The following is an 18,380-nucleotide window of genomic DNA, read 5'->3' as shown; positions in this document are numbered from 1 at the left end:
GGAAGTCCCTAAGATTGATATAATCCAAACAACATTGACTAGTTAATATAATTTGTGAAATTAACAAACAAAAATGCGAAAAGTGGGTAAAAGTATTTCTATACTCGTTTTGCGGTAAGTATTTATACGATTCTTATGACGAACTATTTACAGCAGAGTTTGTAACGTAAACACATCAGTTTATTGCTCCGTACGAATTAGAAAACATCATATTTCCAGTAAAGTACTTTTAAACAGTTGTGTGAATATTTATTGCTTCAACATTTCTATCAATTAATTGTTTTTTTCTTGTTACTTTCGCAACTTACATAAATAGCTATTTTTTTTTTTTTTTTTGTAATCTATCTATTCTAGAGATTTCCGAGAATATGTAGAATGTCATTGTTTATAAAAAATAAGTTAATAAATTAAAATTTTACACAGGTTTTTTGGAAATTGATCGGTGTACGAATACTTTCTACGCCCACTGTAAATATCTCAATAATTTTTCATTTGAAGTCCCACTTCATGTTCATCCGAATTCGAAAAAAAATATTAGACATTCCATTTAAAAAACTGAAGGTAACCCTAATATCTCAATAAAAAAGTAAGGTAATGAAAAACAGATTACAGCACTGTATGTCCCCCTAGATACCATGCAACTTTTGTTTGAAACATTTTGTCGTACAACAAATACCTTACGATTTATTTGAGGTCGTCACGTTATAAGACTCATCCTGTATATCCGATTATTCTATTTTTAATTACATTGGTTGTGTACTTTTCGAGAAATGTAACCAAAAATAAAATCAATTTGTATACAAATTGTACAGTGTTGAGCCTCCATAAGTAATTACGCGTGTCGCTGTACATGGGATATCTCTCGTCAGAATAATGATATAGCTGAGGAAACAGATTCGGATATGTCTTTAATCATAGTAAGGTACGGGACTACGTTTCCACGGAAACGCAACGGAAACAGAGAGAAAGAGTGAGCAGAACAAAAACCGGAAAACACGCTAGAGCACATTGGAAACGAAGAAACGGCAAAGTGTACGAACTCGGTGTGCCCACGTGCAAAAACCGAGAAGGTAGGAACAATAGACAGAGCTCGAGATAGAATACAGAGCGTTCTCAATGAGTTGAACGAAGCAAGGGTCCTCCATTTCCTAGCGAGGGCGAGTCACCGAAGGGATGGCCACGGAGGGTTGAGGAGTATCAACGGAGGAGGGGTAGCAACAGGTCGGAAAAACATAATGTAGTCTCTTAGAAACACATACGCAGCCACGCACGTACATAGAATCGTCTCAACGCCAACGTCAAATGCAGAGATCTCTGCTTTCGTGACTGTTATCATGTATAATGGAGGGGAAGTCTGACTTTTACAACTCTCTATGTTTCTGTACCCAAAACTTTTTCTTAACTCTTCCATCTTGCCATATCTTTCTTCTCTCGTCTATATTGGCCCATGTCGTATCAGAAAATCATGTAAATTAGTATAATAACTTCTAAATCTCAGACGTCAACGCCATCCAATTTTTCACTAACGTTTTTAACATTTCCGACCTGTCAGAAAATAATTTGAAAAAACCAATTATATGGTATAAGAAAGCATTGTAAATAATGGATTCTAGATGAAATTCATTGAAACTGTTAATATATTATATCAAGATGTAATCGATAATTGTTTTGCGATCGATGAGGAACAATAGAACCAGCTTTATTTTTGGCACACTTCAAGGGTTTCTGTTGGAAGTTTTTTAGTAAACAAGGTATATCTTCGTTAACTGATACAATGGCACGCGGTAGCTACTTTAGAGAACAAGAGCAAGGTACAATTTTAGCATACAGAGAGCAAGAATTGAGAATACGTGAAATTGCATGTAAACTCGAGCGATCTTATAAAGTTGTATTGAATTTTTTACATGATCGTACTAAATATGGGAAAAATAAGAAAGGGAGACCTAAGAGGAAGTTATCTCCTCGTACTGAAAGGCAAATTGTTAAGGTTGCGAACAATACGTTGGAAGAAATTGTGAAGGATTGTGATCTCGGCGTTTCTCGTTGGACTGTCCAATGTGTCCTTAAACGTAATTCAAACATTAAAAAACAAAACATGATGTCCGCACCTACACTTCTGCAACGTCACAAAATAGCCAGGCTTGAATACGCACGAGAGAACACGAGCAGAAATTGAAATAATGTAAGTTAAGTTTAGACATTCTTAAATCAAGACTTCAGCTTCATATTCAATATTTCTTACTTAATTTAGGTTATTTTCTCTGACGAAAAAGAATTCAATTTGGACAGTCCAGATGGATTTAATTCATACTGGAGAGACCTTCGTAAAGAACCAAAATACTTTTCGAAACGTAATTTTGGTGGAGGAACATTTATCGTGTGTAATAATAGTACATTGAGTCATAAATGTTCTTAGATGTTTCTTTTCGAAGTAGAGTTTTTGGTTTTACAGAAATTTATTATAAAAATGGACTGGATTCTATAGAAAAATGACATATGGTAACACTGGTCCCATTGCCAAACAGAAAGTATCTTCAACAACTTCTGTATTTATTTGTGTATGTTACCTTTGTTTTGCTTTACATCTTAGAAGAAGTTTATTAGAAATTCATGAATTTTTTTGTAGTAACCGCTATCATAGCGGCGCTATGCATAGGACGTTAGTGCTATTATGTACAGTGGTGATTCCCTTGGTGCACAGACGCTAAACTGCAGGCAATAATCGAAGTTTTTGCAACGGCCGAGGTTACCAATCAGCCGCGTGAGACCTCCTATCTGCATATAACAAGCTCTCCGCTATTCAGGCGACGCAACGGCGATTCTTATGCTAAGACTAATGAGACTAAGGTTTTATGCTTCCTCCTCTACTAATCTATTCCATACTAAATTACCGTCCACGCCATACTTTGGCAAAATTCAACGAACAGAGTTCACCTTCAAGAACAGACACAATTGATCGAGAGAATACAACGAGAGAGTTACCACTTTAGGTATGGATGTGTGTACGTATGTTGGCCTCTTAGACGGAGGGCCACAGCCAAAACAAGTCTCTGAATTTACTAAGCCTAGTTTTTTTATAGTTTATTACAGTGGTTGTGTACACAAACATACTGGGGTCAGTCAAGGGAAACTGAGAACAGGTGTCAAAAAAAAAAAAAAAAAAATCAAATTCATATTTTTCTTTTTATCTCTTTCGGAGAAGAGATAATGCCTAAATTATTAAAATATTATTTGTAATGTATATTCTGTAAATATATAATATAATCTAGATTGTTAAATAACAATAAAGAAAGAAGCAAGCCGTCAACTGCGATGCCGAGCGCGCGCGAATTGCACAGTATTTATTTCTTTGTACATACATTGTGGCCGACTGACCAGCTCTGTCCCCACATTTAGCTGACTGACTGTCATAACTATCATTTATATGCAATATACTATTTGTATAACAATTTTTAGCCTTAGTAAATTCATTTAATTACCTTCCCAGGTACGACAGCTTCGACAGCGTACCTGAGACACCTGTTCTCAGTTTCGCTCGACTGACCGCAGTATGTTTGTGTACACAACCACTGTAATAAACTACAAAAAAACTAGGCTTAGTAAATTCAGAGACTTTTCTTGGCTCTGGCTCTTGGACTATCTATTTAGGTTCGTATCTCAAAAGTGGTTTACTAGAAAAATATCCAATTTACTATAGCGACTTATACACATGAGGCACTGATCGCATTTAATTGTTATACATTTCTGAATTATATTTTTTACTTTCTAAAGTAGCGTTACGTTGAAAATGGAAGTTTTATCCGAAAGATTTAACTACTACACTAATAGAAAGTTCTGTAACAAAATTGCCTGATTTTTCCATTCACGTACGTAAATAGGTTACAAGTTCATGTTTTCATATTTTCGAATGATATCAATTAATGTTTGGTCGATGACTGGAATGCATCCATGGATTCACAGAATGTTGGCAACGCTTGTTTCATCCTGAAACTATAATTTCTCGAGACATCGTACCTTCGCAAAATAATACATAATTTGAGGGTTGCATGACTGTCAAGTTGACCGTGCATTCGAGAAAATTCCAAATTATATGCATCGCGTATATTGATGTTATGCGTAAAACGATGTGTTAAACATGCATAAATCGTCGCGTCGAACTTATCGAATTTTTATAATTTGCCGTACGATCAAGTGGTAGACTTTCTGACGTTCAATTGGACTATGAGACTTGTCATGGGTTATTGAACTCTATTTGAGTAGCCCTTTCATTAGAATCGATTAGCCTCTTTCAGATCTTGATTCTCTTTTAATTTTCCTTGTAGCCTTTTTAAAAATGTTCATTCTTAATTGCTGATTATATGTAGCATGAATTACACCATTTTCACGGTGAACTTATAACTCTTTTCCTTGCCACTTGATAACTATTGACAAAATTTGGACGAAGACGAGAAATAAAAAGATTGAAAACAAACTATTTATTTTCACAAAAAATAATTCCAATGTTTGCTTGCTAAGGGTTAATCATTATACAAAATAACTCCAAACTCTTCAATTTAACAAATCGTTCAACTATGGTACAAAAAAGGAATTATATATTGCGAGGAATGTTTCTATACCGTCCAGAAAGTTTTTGTTTTAAGCATAAATTTGAAGGACAAAGAGGATTTTACAACTACTTATACTGTATTATAGTTGAGTAATTTGTTAAATTGAAGAAAATCATAAATATACATGGTTGAAACGTGTTTAATCAAATTCATGGAACGATATCATATAATAAACGAATGCTTTGAAAATGTCAAAAATTTCTTTACGCGCATAATCAATGATACAGCAATATAATAAACATCCCAATTTCTATTATTTACTACGTATTTCAAACTCGTATGTATTTTATTGTTTTTCATTGTATGCTGCGTAACATTTAGTTTTAATTATATTCTACGGTATGTGTCGTTTAATTTTTAGGTTTAAGTTGCAAGAATTTCTGTACCCTTAGGTGTTATAGTAGCATTTATGCTGCACCCTTTCTCATTTCCACTATTATTACAATTATTTGCAATAAAAATGAAAAATAAATTAGAGAACATGAATAAATAATAAAAAACTCGCCAATTCTCTATATAATAAGATATTACCACGGACCAATGGTTGCGTTTTGCATACTGGCAATAAACACACGCCAGCCAAGAAATCGGTAGTGCCCAGCTGCTGGAACGCTTAATTATTACAATTCACCCATATGAACGGTAGCGTCATTAATAGCCCCGTTGAATGTTGTTACGTGCGTTCTGACAAATATATATAACCGTCGATTGACAGGTTGTCGACGGTTATTACAGCCGTGCTTAACGATGGCACCAAAGTCGAGTTTCCAAGTATACGCTCGTTCACGCGTTCAAAATCCCTCCAATCGACTCGTGCACGCATCTCTTCTGGACACGCGACATCCGTTTTCCTGTTCCAGCTGAAAATTTTTGTTAAAGTAATGCTTCACTAACACCTTATAGTTAAGCACTCTTACACAATTCATATTTTGGCGGCTATGCTAATGGCGGCGATATCGATCATATCGACGGTATCGATATCATGCAACTATGTTCGCATAGGAAGCTAAGCGTTCTTCTGTATAATACTCTTGCATTATTATATCTCTCTTATATTCAGCATTAAACATATTAAAAGTGAAAAACTATAATCAGAGCGATCTATAGTAAATATTCATTTGTATCACCGATCCATCATTTCCTTCCAATAATTTTGTTATATTTCGGATCATCGCAACGAACTCGTTACCCGTACCTTCGTCCAGCAACGATCGTGATTTCTTTACAATTTCAAATAACTCGAAAGACTGCGTTCTCTTGCTTGAGATAGCGCGGAACGATAAAAGAGAATCTCTGTTCTTAACGAGAATCCTTTTTAGAATTCTTTTGTAAACCCTTTGTAGTTTGAACAATGCAGCTAGTAAGACGGTATTCTACTTCGGATATACTGTCATCGTTACAAAGGATACTCGATAATCCGTACACTCCAAAAAATCTAAAGTTTTATAGAAATAATTGTTTTTGATATTTTGGGTAAAACAAGGAATATGAAGGTAAATAAAACTACACTACGATAATTAAGGGGTGTGTATTTACGTAATTAAGAACAAAAGGAAACTAAAACATTTTGAAATTTAATATAAAAAAAATATACATGTCGAATTGAGTAACCTCCTCCTTTTCGAAGTCGGTTAAAAAGACTTTGAAACGAGGGTTAATTTCAGACTCTCTGGAAAAGTTTCATCATGTACACTTGATCAAATCCTGTTATAATCGATTTCATTGTAGATCTTTGTCTCGATGGTTATTATCGTAGCTTAAGATTGTTTTTATCATAATGGAAAATTAGGAACACGTACAAGTAGAAGAATACATACTTCTGTTCTTCTAATTAAATTTCTATGAACGCTTTCTAACGCATTCTATACTAGGATAATAGGTAAGAAAACATTTCCGTGCCATTGAAACTGTTTATCAACATAATTTCAATCGAGACAATGATCCACAGTGACATCCGTCATAACAAAACATGATCAAGTGCACCCGTATCCAACAAAAATTCAAAGTCGATTTTCTGAAAAACAAAGCCTCGCATGAAAAATTTTTATTCTATATTTTCGATTTATTTTTCTCATGTAAATCACCCCTTCTTCGCTTGTACCATCAGTTACCAAACACCCTATATAAAGTAAAGTTTCGAAAGAAGACAATCTAAAATTAAAACAGTTTGTTCAACAAATCCGGGTAATATGACGATCGTTCACTGAGTAACGTAATTGACACTAACATATTATCACAGTTCACAAAGGTGAACAAATTAATTCCAAGTTATTTTATTTAGTTATGACGTCGACGCTCCTTTAATACTATATGTACTCAGGATTTTTTTTGTAGTACCTTATACTTACATATTTTTCCTGATAATTCATTTCCTTTCTCTCGTTGCTACGAAAATGTAATAATCCGATCCATTTATATATGTCTAATACATTTAATATTGCATAGCCTAGAGATGTTCAATTGGACCATTAGGATATAAGTTTGAATTGTTAATCCTTAAGCCCTTGTTTATTGGGGATAACTCATATAAAACAAAAGGCTTCAATAAACAACTTTAAAAATAAAAATAAACTAGCTGGTTATTGTTGCTCGCTCGCGAGTAGGGTTATTCTTGCTCGCTTAATTCATATAGCTATTCATGTTTATTTTGTGTTCGACCTTTTACGGGCCACACAAGGAACATCCCGATTTCCGATTACAGTTTTGAAAAGGTCTCATAGCCAGCTTTCACAGTGCATGATAAAAAAGGAGGTGTTCCATTAAAAAAATCATGTTGACCTTGACGTAACTTTGACCGGTCCTTTGAAGGTCAAACCGACACGATCGTTCAATAGAATTTTTGAAACTCTAAAACATTTCTCTAAACCATTTTTCTCACAAATGTTCCATTTTGGAAATATTTGACTGTTTCCATACTTTTGGAGCATCCTGTATGTATATATGTGTTATACATATGCATACAAGTGTAATAATAGTAATATATGTATATATATTATTTCCGTTTAGTTATTCGCTCGTACAATTATATTCTCTCTATAGGCTAAAATTGCTCCCATGACCTTGAAACGTGGAGATCTGCTAAAAAATCGATTGTTCATTTTAGGGCAAATACAATAACTTCTGTATAAATCGGGAAGTTAAAACAAAACGTCGACGCTCTTGCTAGAAGCCTGTATGTTTAAAATACTGAGCGTGCAATTATTTTCTTGACCCACTGTATATGCTTAGGCTCCGAATTAAATAGCTCTCGGGGTGCGTGCAACGTATTCGGTCCGTCAAAAATTCGGCACCCGACCGCGCAGGACAATTAACGGTCCCCGGGCAGTCGAGGTCGAAGTATCTCGATCCTGTAATTTGTACCGCGTACAGGAAGAAGGGGCAGACAAGTAGAAGTCGGAGGCGTCAGATTTTTACGAGCACCTGTTCACCATTTTCCAACCGTAAAGGGGCCAGCTCTGCATCGTTAGGTAGTCACGGATTCGTAGCGGCCCTTCTCGTACCCTACCGACCTGAAAACCTGTTCCACTATCCCTCCCCTGCCCCTCCCGATCCCTTCGTACGTCCCTGTTTCGTTCTCTTCCAGCGGCAACAGCGAGGGAAATTAAAAATTAGGCCGCTGTCGAGACCTAAGCTTTCCGTGTCTATCCTCGGTTTTTATGAAGCGATTTCCCCTCTAGGTTCGAACCTACTTCGAGTTGATGGGATGGAAACATGATATATCGAGGTGCCGCGAACCCCTTGTTCGCTGGTAAACGTAACTCGTTAAGTTTCAGGTTTCCCTTGTGGGATGTTTTACCTTTCGCGTTCGAATACATCATTCACGAGGATGGACAGCCAGGGAGAATCAGGTGTTAACCTCGAAATGGTTTGGGATTTTCGTGTTCATCTATCGAGAAACACCTATTAATATTCGAACACTGTAGTATTTTACTTTATCCATTATTGCACTGTATGCACTACCATCCGTAAATTTCCGAACTCTTGCATGTTTGCATGTTAACTATTTTGACAGGGAACTCTATTCCACCAGGACAAAGATTTATTAGAAAATAATTTTGTTTTCGTAGAGGATAATTATCTACATATACCACAGTGCTAAAGTGTTTAACAGTTATTTGCTATCACGAATTGAAAATAATGAAGTGGCCATCGCAATCACCTAATCTCGATTTAACTGAGAAATTGTGAGCTGAATTAGACAGGAAAGTTGAAACGAAATATTTAAATAGTAGGAACTAGTCGTGGGCACAGTTGGAACAAGTTGGCAAGAAATTCAGCAAAAACATTAAAAACACTTGTTATCAGAATGTTGAGATTGATGTAAGCAATTATTTCAAAATGGAGTGCATATACACAGGAACAAAACATTTAAATATCCTATCACATTTAATGATAAGGATTGCATATATTTTGTATTCTACTGCTTCTACGGTAATGATATGTTTATTAAATATTATCTTGACCAAGAAATAATTACGTTATTGTAACGTAAATATGCTATTTATGTGCCTTTGCTAAGTGTCCAGAAGTTTATGGCCAGTAATGTATCATGATGATAATTAACCCGTTGAATTCTGAATTATCTGATTATAAAGTGTGCAAACAGGAGTCACGCCATATTAAGAATAGAACTATCAAGGATACTGCATATCTATTAAACATGCTATTATATATTTAAAATTAGAGAGGGTAGGAACAAATCAATTTATGAATATATTTTGCATCCTATTTCAATAGTCCTTACTAAATACTGAATTAAAAACGGTGTTAATAACTGTGTAATTTAAAAAAAAAAATATGGATCAAATTGATTTGCTGATTACCTATTGTAATAATATTTGGAGTATATAAATCCTCAGACGTCGAGGAACATATTTATGACAATAAATACAAAGTTTGATGTTTTATAGAGTCTCAGAGCTGATTTCTTATCTCCTTTAATTACACCATTTCATACGATGTGTATTCACATATGTACCTTTCTTATACAAATGATTCATGTCAGTACACAACCCTATAAATTGTTTATAAATAAACAATTTACTTACATAGCAAACTAATATGATAAATAAATAAAATGTATATTTTTATTAAACAGAATACTTGTTTCAACATAACACAAATAAAAAAATACTTTGTAAATTTTTCATACCTTATTGAAGAAAATTTCTTTTTATGCGGTGGAAAGGGACTTCATAAAAAGGTCTCATTTAGAAATATTCATTTTAAGGGAGATGGACTTATGTCAAAAATAAAATAGAAATCATGAAAAAGTATATCTAAATCGAAAAAATAATTACTTTAAATTTAATCTTACTTAAAAATTTATCCTGTCATAATGATCAAAAGACGTTTATGGACGCAGTTCGAAGGTAATTAATGTCAAGCCATATACTGCACGCAGTGTAATAGACGCCCCGTTTCAATAATACGCGATCGTCGCTTCGCTCTCCTTCCTTTATTAACCCATTCACTGCCAGGCAAAGCATTTTGCCTTGGGCGCCAAGATTTAATGTAGATGTGTAATCTAGGTTATTATTGTGATAATAAATAATGATATTAAATTTGTTGTTTCAAGAAGAAAATTTACGATCTGCTTTTGCAATAATTCGTGACTCAAAATGCTTTAAACTTATCCCTTAGTAATTGCAATCAATTTGAACTAAGAGACATCTCGCAGTTGGCAGTGATTGGGTTAATAATCGATCGTAGTTACATGCTCGCGTTCGTTACATTCAAATGAACAATAGCATGTTATTCTCATATACCTTCATAAAAAAAAAATTGCATAAAACAGACCGCACAAAAACAGGATTGATTGTTCTATAGTATGTGACAGGGTGATTTAGAAGTGTGAACAAATTTTCAGTTGACGTACAGTGGAGAACCAAAGTATTCAAAGCGCTTGTACGAGGTAGAATTTAAATAGGTGAAGCATGATCGTTGAACGAAAGGTTTAAAAATATTTTTCTTGCTTTTAAAATAGTCGGGTAATTTCGTTTTAGACTTCCTGTAATATGAACCGTATAGCTTATGTACAGGTTGACATTCTTATTTTAATTATTTTGATTTTATTCGTGCCTATTCGAGCCTAATTATTGTACGATTGTTTGTAAAATATTATTACATACGTCGAAGAAGACCTCAACTATAAGATCGAAACGTATACTAATTTAAATAATAATGCTTGCACTGACTAGTGAGTTTTTAGTTCTTGTAATATATTCTGCAAGTCCTTCTCTAGTTTAAGACATTTTTATTTTAAAAATGACTTGTAGCCTATACAATAATTGTAATCTCAATTATTGTATAAGCATTCGATCATTTGTCATAAATTTATTTTATACAAAATACAAGGATTAATAATAAACAATGAATAATCTACGGTCTATATCATTTTTGTATTAAAACTGTAATACTTTGATTACTCCTTTTACAGAGCTAATAATATACATGAGTTTACTGTTTTCTCGAAAGGAAATATTTGTAACAAAAGCGTATGTAAAGTCAAAGATACGATTACATTCTTTTAGTAAGTAAAAATTGATTTCTGTTATCTTCGACGTATACTTTAACATATTAAAGAGGCCATGTATATGTAAACATACACGTTGTAAAATTTATAATAAAGTAGTAATGTAAAATAAGATAACAAGATCGTTACAAAAATCGTTACATATGTCTTTATTTTCAGAATAAAATTTTAAATGTTTAAATGATATAAAGTACATTAAATTGTTAGCAAAACTGCACGAAATGACGGAACAGGAAAAAACGTAGAAAGTCACGAGTCCAAGTGGTTATGAACGAGCAACGACAAGATGAACTTGGCGGTTAAGAGGTTGAAAACTGAAGATAAGCAAGGAAAACTCGTAGAACCGTAAGCCAGGAAAAATAAAACCGGAAATGAGCAGCCGTGAAACTGTGGTTGAAAGAAACGAAACGTAATATTAAAGTATCCCAGAAAATATTGCGTGATTTCGTAACTCTGCCACATATTATTTTTAAACCGTTTGTATGAAATATAATCACATATTAATATTAACACATTACACAAAAACTCGTTCTTGGTTACGTATGAAAATATATTTCGTATTTGTTTACGTTAGAAGCGTTCACTTCTATCTTTTCAAATAAACGAGATATACGGGTTACCCGTTTTAAATACCTCACTCTGTATAATTAAAGATCAACTGGAATCGGGAACATTTTCTTACTCCGCAAGAACGTTGAAAATTTCAATCCCCGATTGTATAAGAATCGAATATTTTATTTCACCTCAACAGATTTGGAAACTGGAACACCAACGATATTTATGGCTCGATAAATGGTGAATTCTCGGATTCTTGTCTAGCTATACCGATAAAGTAATCATTATCAGTTGTATTCGTGTAAACGCTGCAAGATGTAAACAGTTTATTTGAACAATCTGGGAATTTCAAGTGAAACAACACTCTTGTGATTAAATAATAATATTAGTAAGGGATTTTCTAAAAAGAGCTTTATAATAAATATTCTTGTTTAATAACAAAATATAGCTGTTAGTACAATCATGATGGACAATCAAATGACACCACTGTTGATTATTTAATAGAAGTAATTAAATATATCCTTTCTTCTGGTTCTAATTTCGTGTAAGGGGTATTCTATTTGTTAAATTTCAAATACATTCATTTATTAGCACGCGTAGCATACAAAACAGAAACGTAAATCAGTATTATCAGCCATATTGCCATTGCAGTATTACCATTTTAAACTCAATACAAAACTACGATTTACTTTCTTCAACAATTATCTTTGACGTTTAATTGTATGTATCTACTTTCATTTAAAATATAAAAGTCGGATATATTCCAAACCATGTGTCTTTACATTTCCCCTTTACATTTCTAACGTTGCCAATTAAGTATTGATCACTAATAATCATTGACCGAGGTGTAAACTTTATAGGACTTTACCGACAATTAAACTCAACCCTATCAAAAAAATAAAGAGACAGTTATCTAAGTCGCAAATTGTTGAAATATCATATAAATAGATATGATACCATATCATTTGTGTTTTATTAAATATTGGAATCCTAAAGACCTTTTTGGTAAATTCTAGATGATCAATTGCTGACAAAACTTTCATGCGGAAAAAGTACGTCTAATAACATATGTAAAAGCCCTTGAAATGAATTTACCTAGTATGTTCCGTTCTACATAGCGCCAAAGAAACGGTAGAAACGTTTCGAATGTCTGATATCGTATTAAATTGCTTTTCTTGCAACTTTCGGAATACGAGGTTGCCAAAGAAAATCAAATCATGTGGATACCATGGGTAGTCGAGTGCCAGTCGTCTTTTATAACTGAAAAGTAGCACACAGTGATGAATTAGGTTTCTGCTCCGGTGTAATTTATCAACGGACATCTAAAAGATTCAGAAAAATACGATTCAGAAGACTTTTTAAATTCTCCAATGTCAAACAGCGAGATGCATCAAATATATTCCTTCTATCCAGATAAAATTTGAGGCGTATAAATTGAAGCCAAATAAAGCCTCAGGCTGTGATCGAATCACGGAACACGTTCTGAGAAAAGTGCCACATAAAATTATAATCTTTTTGACTACTATTTACAATATATGGTAGTAAAATTTTGTCAATTATTTGTTACAACTGTTTCGTTCATCATATTAGCCGACTATGTGAAAGATTGCACTTTTCATTAGGCTGCCCATGGCGACTGTTCAAACAAACGTTTAGTTACACTTTAGTCACCACATGGTTGTTATTAAAAATTTTTTCGCTGCTAATTGTCAGTTAAAATCGAAGGCAGGAGCTGCTAGAAAAAGCTTTGTTGATAAGTCCTTTAGCGGATCTAACAATAAGACAAAACTCTATAATACTTTTGCTCGCATACAACAAGGATATTGCTCCTTATGCAAGATATAACTACTGTTACTAGGGAATAAATGAAATTGTTTTTTGAAAAACAAGAAATACAAATTTTGACTACCATAAGCATTAAATAATAAAATGAAAAATGTTCATAGGAACATAGGTATGGTATTTTTTCTTTTTGGTCTAGGAAGGACCTTTCTGGATAAAGAAAAAAACAATTTTTAAATTTTCCTAAAAGAAAACGCAGCATATTGGCAGCTAGGAACTTTTAGTTTACCAAGTTGACTGTTAGATCAGTACTCTTGAAAATTTCTGCGAGGCGAAAATGTGATTGCGAGATAATTCAAAACTACATAATTTAATGTTTAATGTAAAACTTCTTTTTGCCACTTCATCAAAATTCAAGAATCCTGTCCAAACATATTTTCCTCAACACCTCACCTTCAGAATTAATTGTTCAGTTCTTAAGCGAAAAGCTTTATCGCCTACGTAACGGTCGACGTGACAGTCTACGAGTTAATAAATTATTTTTTGTTTCGCTTAATGTAGATTTTTAAACAGAAATAATTGATTGTAATAAAGGGCTTTCCAGAAGAACCTTAGAATTTTTTTGCTTAATCAAAACCAAATAGTACAGAATATACCCGATTATGTTATTTTAACCCTTTGCAATCGATCGACTCATATATGCGTTCAGTCAATCAAGTAACCGTGTTCGGCAAACGCCTATTAGCATTCAGCGTGGACATATACCCAACGTGTAAAAGAGTCTTCCGCACACGGCCGTGCACCAAAATTCCCACTTACAAAGAGTCAAAAGTAAAGTATATACGACTCTAATTAAATAAGAAAGATGATGTCATTTAAGGGGACAGACCACAGTAAGAGCACTTTAAAGAAAGGTATATTCAGAACATGTTTATAAAGAAACGTTTTCAAACTTTCAGTATGTTTTATTGAGCATATAAATAAACAAACACCCGTCTCATAATCTTATAAACATGGCGTTATTCGATTTGCTCTACAGCGTACGCAAGTAAACGCTGCAAAAAACATTGGTGACCGGTTGGCAGTTTTGTGACTACTGGGTATATTAGAAATTAAAAAAAAAAAACATTTTCTTAAAATAGATACTTACGACCATAGCCTGACATAGGATGATTTTGAGATGTCAATAAATTAGAATAAGATAGGACTTTGAAAACAAATTTCACAATTTCACACAGAGATGTTATTTTTTTACTGTAAAAAGAAAATAGAAAAAATAAAGTTTAAGGATAACGTCTACGTCAGACCATAGTGACTAGGTCTTTAAAAAGAATGCTGTGTCAACCAGGTGAAAAAGTGTCATTTAGAAATAAATACTTCTCCGCATTCAAGGCTATAACCTTAGCAGAGATTTCTTTTTCAAATATTGAAACAACTCTCTTGAAATATGTATCTTTCAAAAGATATAGAAAAATTATTTTGTAAAAATGTTCCTTGATTTGCCCCTTAAGTGATCACCACGTCCACCTCCATGATAGTCCTGTTTTGCTATTAAAAAACAAAATCCTCGAGCGTTTTGCGAAACACTTTATAATTCAATCTGTTATTCTGCGCGGGCGTATAACAGATCAATTTTACACGAGTTTCTTGCGTAATCATGAGTTACCGTGCATCCGTAAGCTACTCTTCGTCAGCCTTAAATCCCCTCGGACACGATTCGAACCCGTATCCATCGTATAAATCACAAAAAAGCGCGCTAGACTATTTTTTACAATACAGCCATTTTCGTTTCGGGGTCTGTTCAAGGAGTCACTGGAATCGAACAGTCTGTTCCCGGCTGACCTATATTCCCAGCCGATATTTCACCCTTTTAAACATGACGTCCGTTCACCGCGGATCGATGAAATTTTAACTACCGCCTCGCGAAAATGCCGACGACCCGCAGGACTGCGTAAAAACGACAACTTGACGGCCTCCTTTTTCCTTATCCTCAGTCCCAGGCTTCCCGTGATCCCTTTCGCTCGGTTTCCCATGTCGCCACACGCTTACGCAATCCTGTGCAACCCTGTTCTCGACTACACGCTCCGTGTATGCTTTCACACACACACACACACATAACGGATGTACACGAATATCGATTTTTGGTACTCGCAACCACTGTTCGGCTTAGATTTCAGGGTAAATGCCAGCAGCTTCTCGAGCACACTACTTACGCGAAGGGACTAGTTTCCAAACTTCTGAATGGAACCGCAAGTTTCAATTTTGTACATTGTACTGATATCGGCTGGGGTTCTACGTAGCTCGAAAACGTGTTTTTCTTGTATTTTCTTGAGCTCGTTTTGTCTCGATTAAGAAGCGTTGTAAAATTATGGGCTTTCGTTCCAGATTTGGATTAGTAAATTGCTCTGAGAAGAAACTCTAATCGGCTGGCTTTAAGATGAATTTCAATATAGAGGGTGTTTCGTTGAAATCGAAGTGGTTAAATATCTTATGAGGAGATGAAGCTATTAAAAAAATGTTTTTGCAAAAGTTGTTTGGTTCAAATGGATAAATTATATAGTGTGAACAATTTTGTTATAAGCAAAATAGTGGGAGAGATTTTGAAAATAAATTAATGCACAACACCGACCTAAGTACATGGCCATTTAATGTAATATAAAGCCTTAAATTAGAGTTCCCAGACAGTAAGTTCGACTGTCAGTCAGTCGAACAAGCATACAATATCTTGAAAAAGGAAAGAACATGTTTCGTCCTGGTTCAATCGATTGGCGGGCTGTGTTCGATCTACTAAATGTAACCTCCAATTCAAGGCTTTATATTATAATACAATAAGTAACTACGCATGATAGGTCGATGAATGTGTGCATACAAATACTATCTTGTTATAGTCAAAAATATATGAGGTTTCATTTGAAATAATTAATGAATAGACTGCGGATCTTTATGCAAAATAAAATCTTCACGAACGTGCCTACAAAGATTTAACCTAAATAGGAATTTATTTTATTCTGCAAATATTGTAACATGAACTTTACTTTCAATCTTTTTTATATTCTTGCATATTGTTTGGATTTTGTAGGTTCTTGTACATTCAAATTTCCTATAAATGGATAAAAATCCGCAGTCTATTAATGAACAATCTCCTGTGAATAGAAGAATACAAGAAAAGTCTTTTAACGGTAAACTGGGAAAATTTGAAGATCCGAGAAAGAATAAATGTAGGTAAAATGTAAAATAACCGTCCTTGCGTCTTGCTCTCGATTTAAATAGTCTAAACAAAATTCATTCTATTTTATTTACTCTTTCAAGGTTAACAAACGATTAAACGTTGTCCGGTAATTAGTCCTGAAAAGCACGTTAAAAATATGGTGGTTCATCCGTTAGAATATCCTTATAATAACTTTACCGAAAGGGATACAAAATGAAATAAATTTTATTTAGTCCATTAATTTCTTCTTGTATATTTATAAGCAGACCTTATTCCAAGTTGAGTTAGACGAGCTATTTTACTCAAGCCGTAAATAAACACACAAAAGACGGTTAAGAAACTGCTATGCTCCCATAACCAGCTTATAATTTTGGTATAATAATTTCAATAAATAATAAAGAACAATATTACTGCGTTTCAACTCGGATCTACTAATTGGACTTATCTATTAATCTAGCAGATCTTGTTTTAGACGTAACGTTATTAATCATTCTGTTTGATTAATTATGTACTAATGAACTATGCAGTAATTAGAGGCTGTTCAACACACGATTAGCAACATCACGTCTGTGCCAGGTCTGCTAGGATAACCCCTCGCTGATGAGTTTGTAATAATGTTACTTTTTCTACAAAAACTTTAATATTACCATATCATAAACCGATTACAAACATATGTTTAAACAAATTTTTCTGTGCAAATTACAACACAACGAAGACCTATCGTTATCCAAATATGAACCAATCAATCAAGATATGTTTTATCCTTCTTTGATCCCGTCTCCAATATTGTATTGCCTTTAAATTTACTTTGTAAATTTGTTTTTCTTTCATCAAACCAATCTCACGCTATCTAAATTGCATTTAAATCCAACGATCTAAAGGATGTATTTATTACTTTATAACAGTTATATAACAACGATTTCTGAACATTTCTTGATTTTTGCTTCAAGTCGTTACCTTGATAAATCTGATATCTATTAAGCCTACTTATTTCTTAAATATTTCGGGCGCATTTCATGATTATATATAATAAAATCTAATTTTTCGTGTCTCGGAGAAACTTACACAACCTCACCATAAACAACACGAATAAAGGCAAAAGAACACCGAGATTCTATAAATTAAATGTTTCTTGTAAAATGAATGACGTGCGCCAATAATTTTGTGATATTGCACAAAATTTTCTCGTTTCGGTTTCGTCATGGTTATAAGTAGTGTTATCGTTGTTTTTCTTCATAATTTTATAAAACAACGGTCTGAATATTATATTTCTCAAATAAAAAGCGTAGCAAAATCTTTTATTATTTCTATTTTCTTTTATATCCTCTATATTCCCTATGTGTGCCAATAATACTGCAGAGTTACCACTTTATCTACAGAAAACCAGTTTATTATATTATATAATGTCTCCCTCTTGGAATTTATTAACAACGTTGTTAGTTGTCTACTTACAAAGCCTGATTTTAGGAAATAAACAAGGCTTTTCGAGATGGATCTCGATACAGACTTTAAATTCATTCTAAATCCGTAGACAGAAATGAGTAATACATCACATCATCTTCGTACTAATGATATGAGTACTACTTATAAGTGTCATATGTATAAATATACATATGACTTGTATCGGGATCCATCCATTTAAACCATAGTTACGTGTACGCGTACTCGCTGAATATTCAAAACCGATTTTCTC

The 18,380-nt window shown here is 33.7% G+C and overlaps 1 protein-coding gene across 1 annotated transcript in view; it reads right to left on the bottom strand.

Annotated features, from left to right (window-relative positions):
- The window catches only part of LOC128873879 (uncharacterized), a 460,110-nt gene that overhangs the window by 151,421 nt on the left and 290,309 nt on the right, over positions 1 to 18,380 (bottom strand). The gene's annotated exons all lie outside the window — the stretch shown is intronic.

The sequence above is a fragment of the Hylaeus volcanicus genome, chromosome 3 (assembly GCF_026283585.1).
Source record: "Hylaeus volcanicus isolate JK05 chromosome 3, UHH_iyHylVolc1.0_haploid, whole genome shotgun sequence".
NCBI lineage: Eukaryota > Metazoa > Arthropoda > Insecta > Hymenoptera > Colletidae > Hylaeus > Hylaeus volcanicus.
The sequence above is the reverse complement of the archived record's forward strand: the minus strand, read 5'-3'. Positions and strand labels throughout refer to the sequence as shown.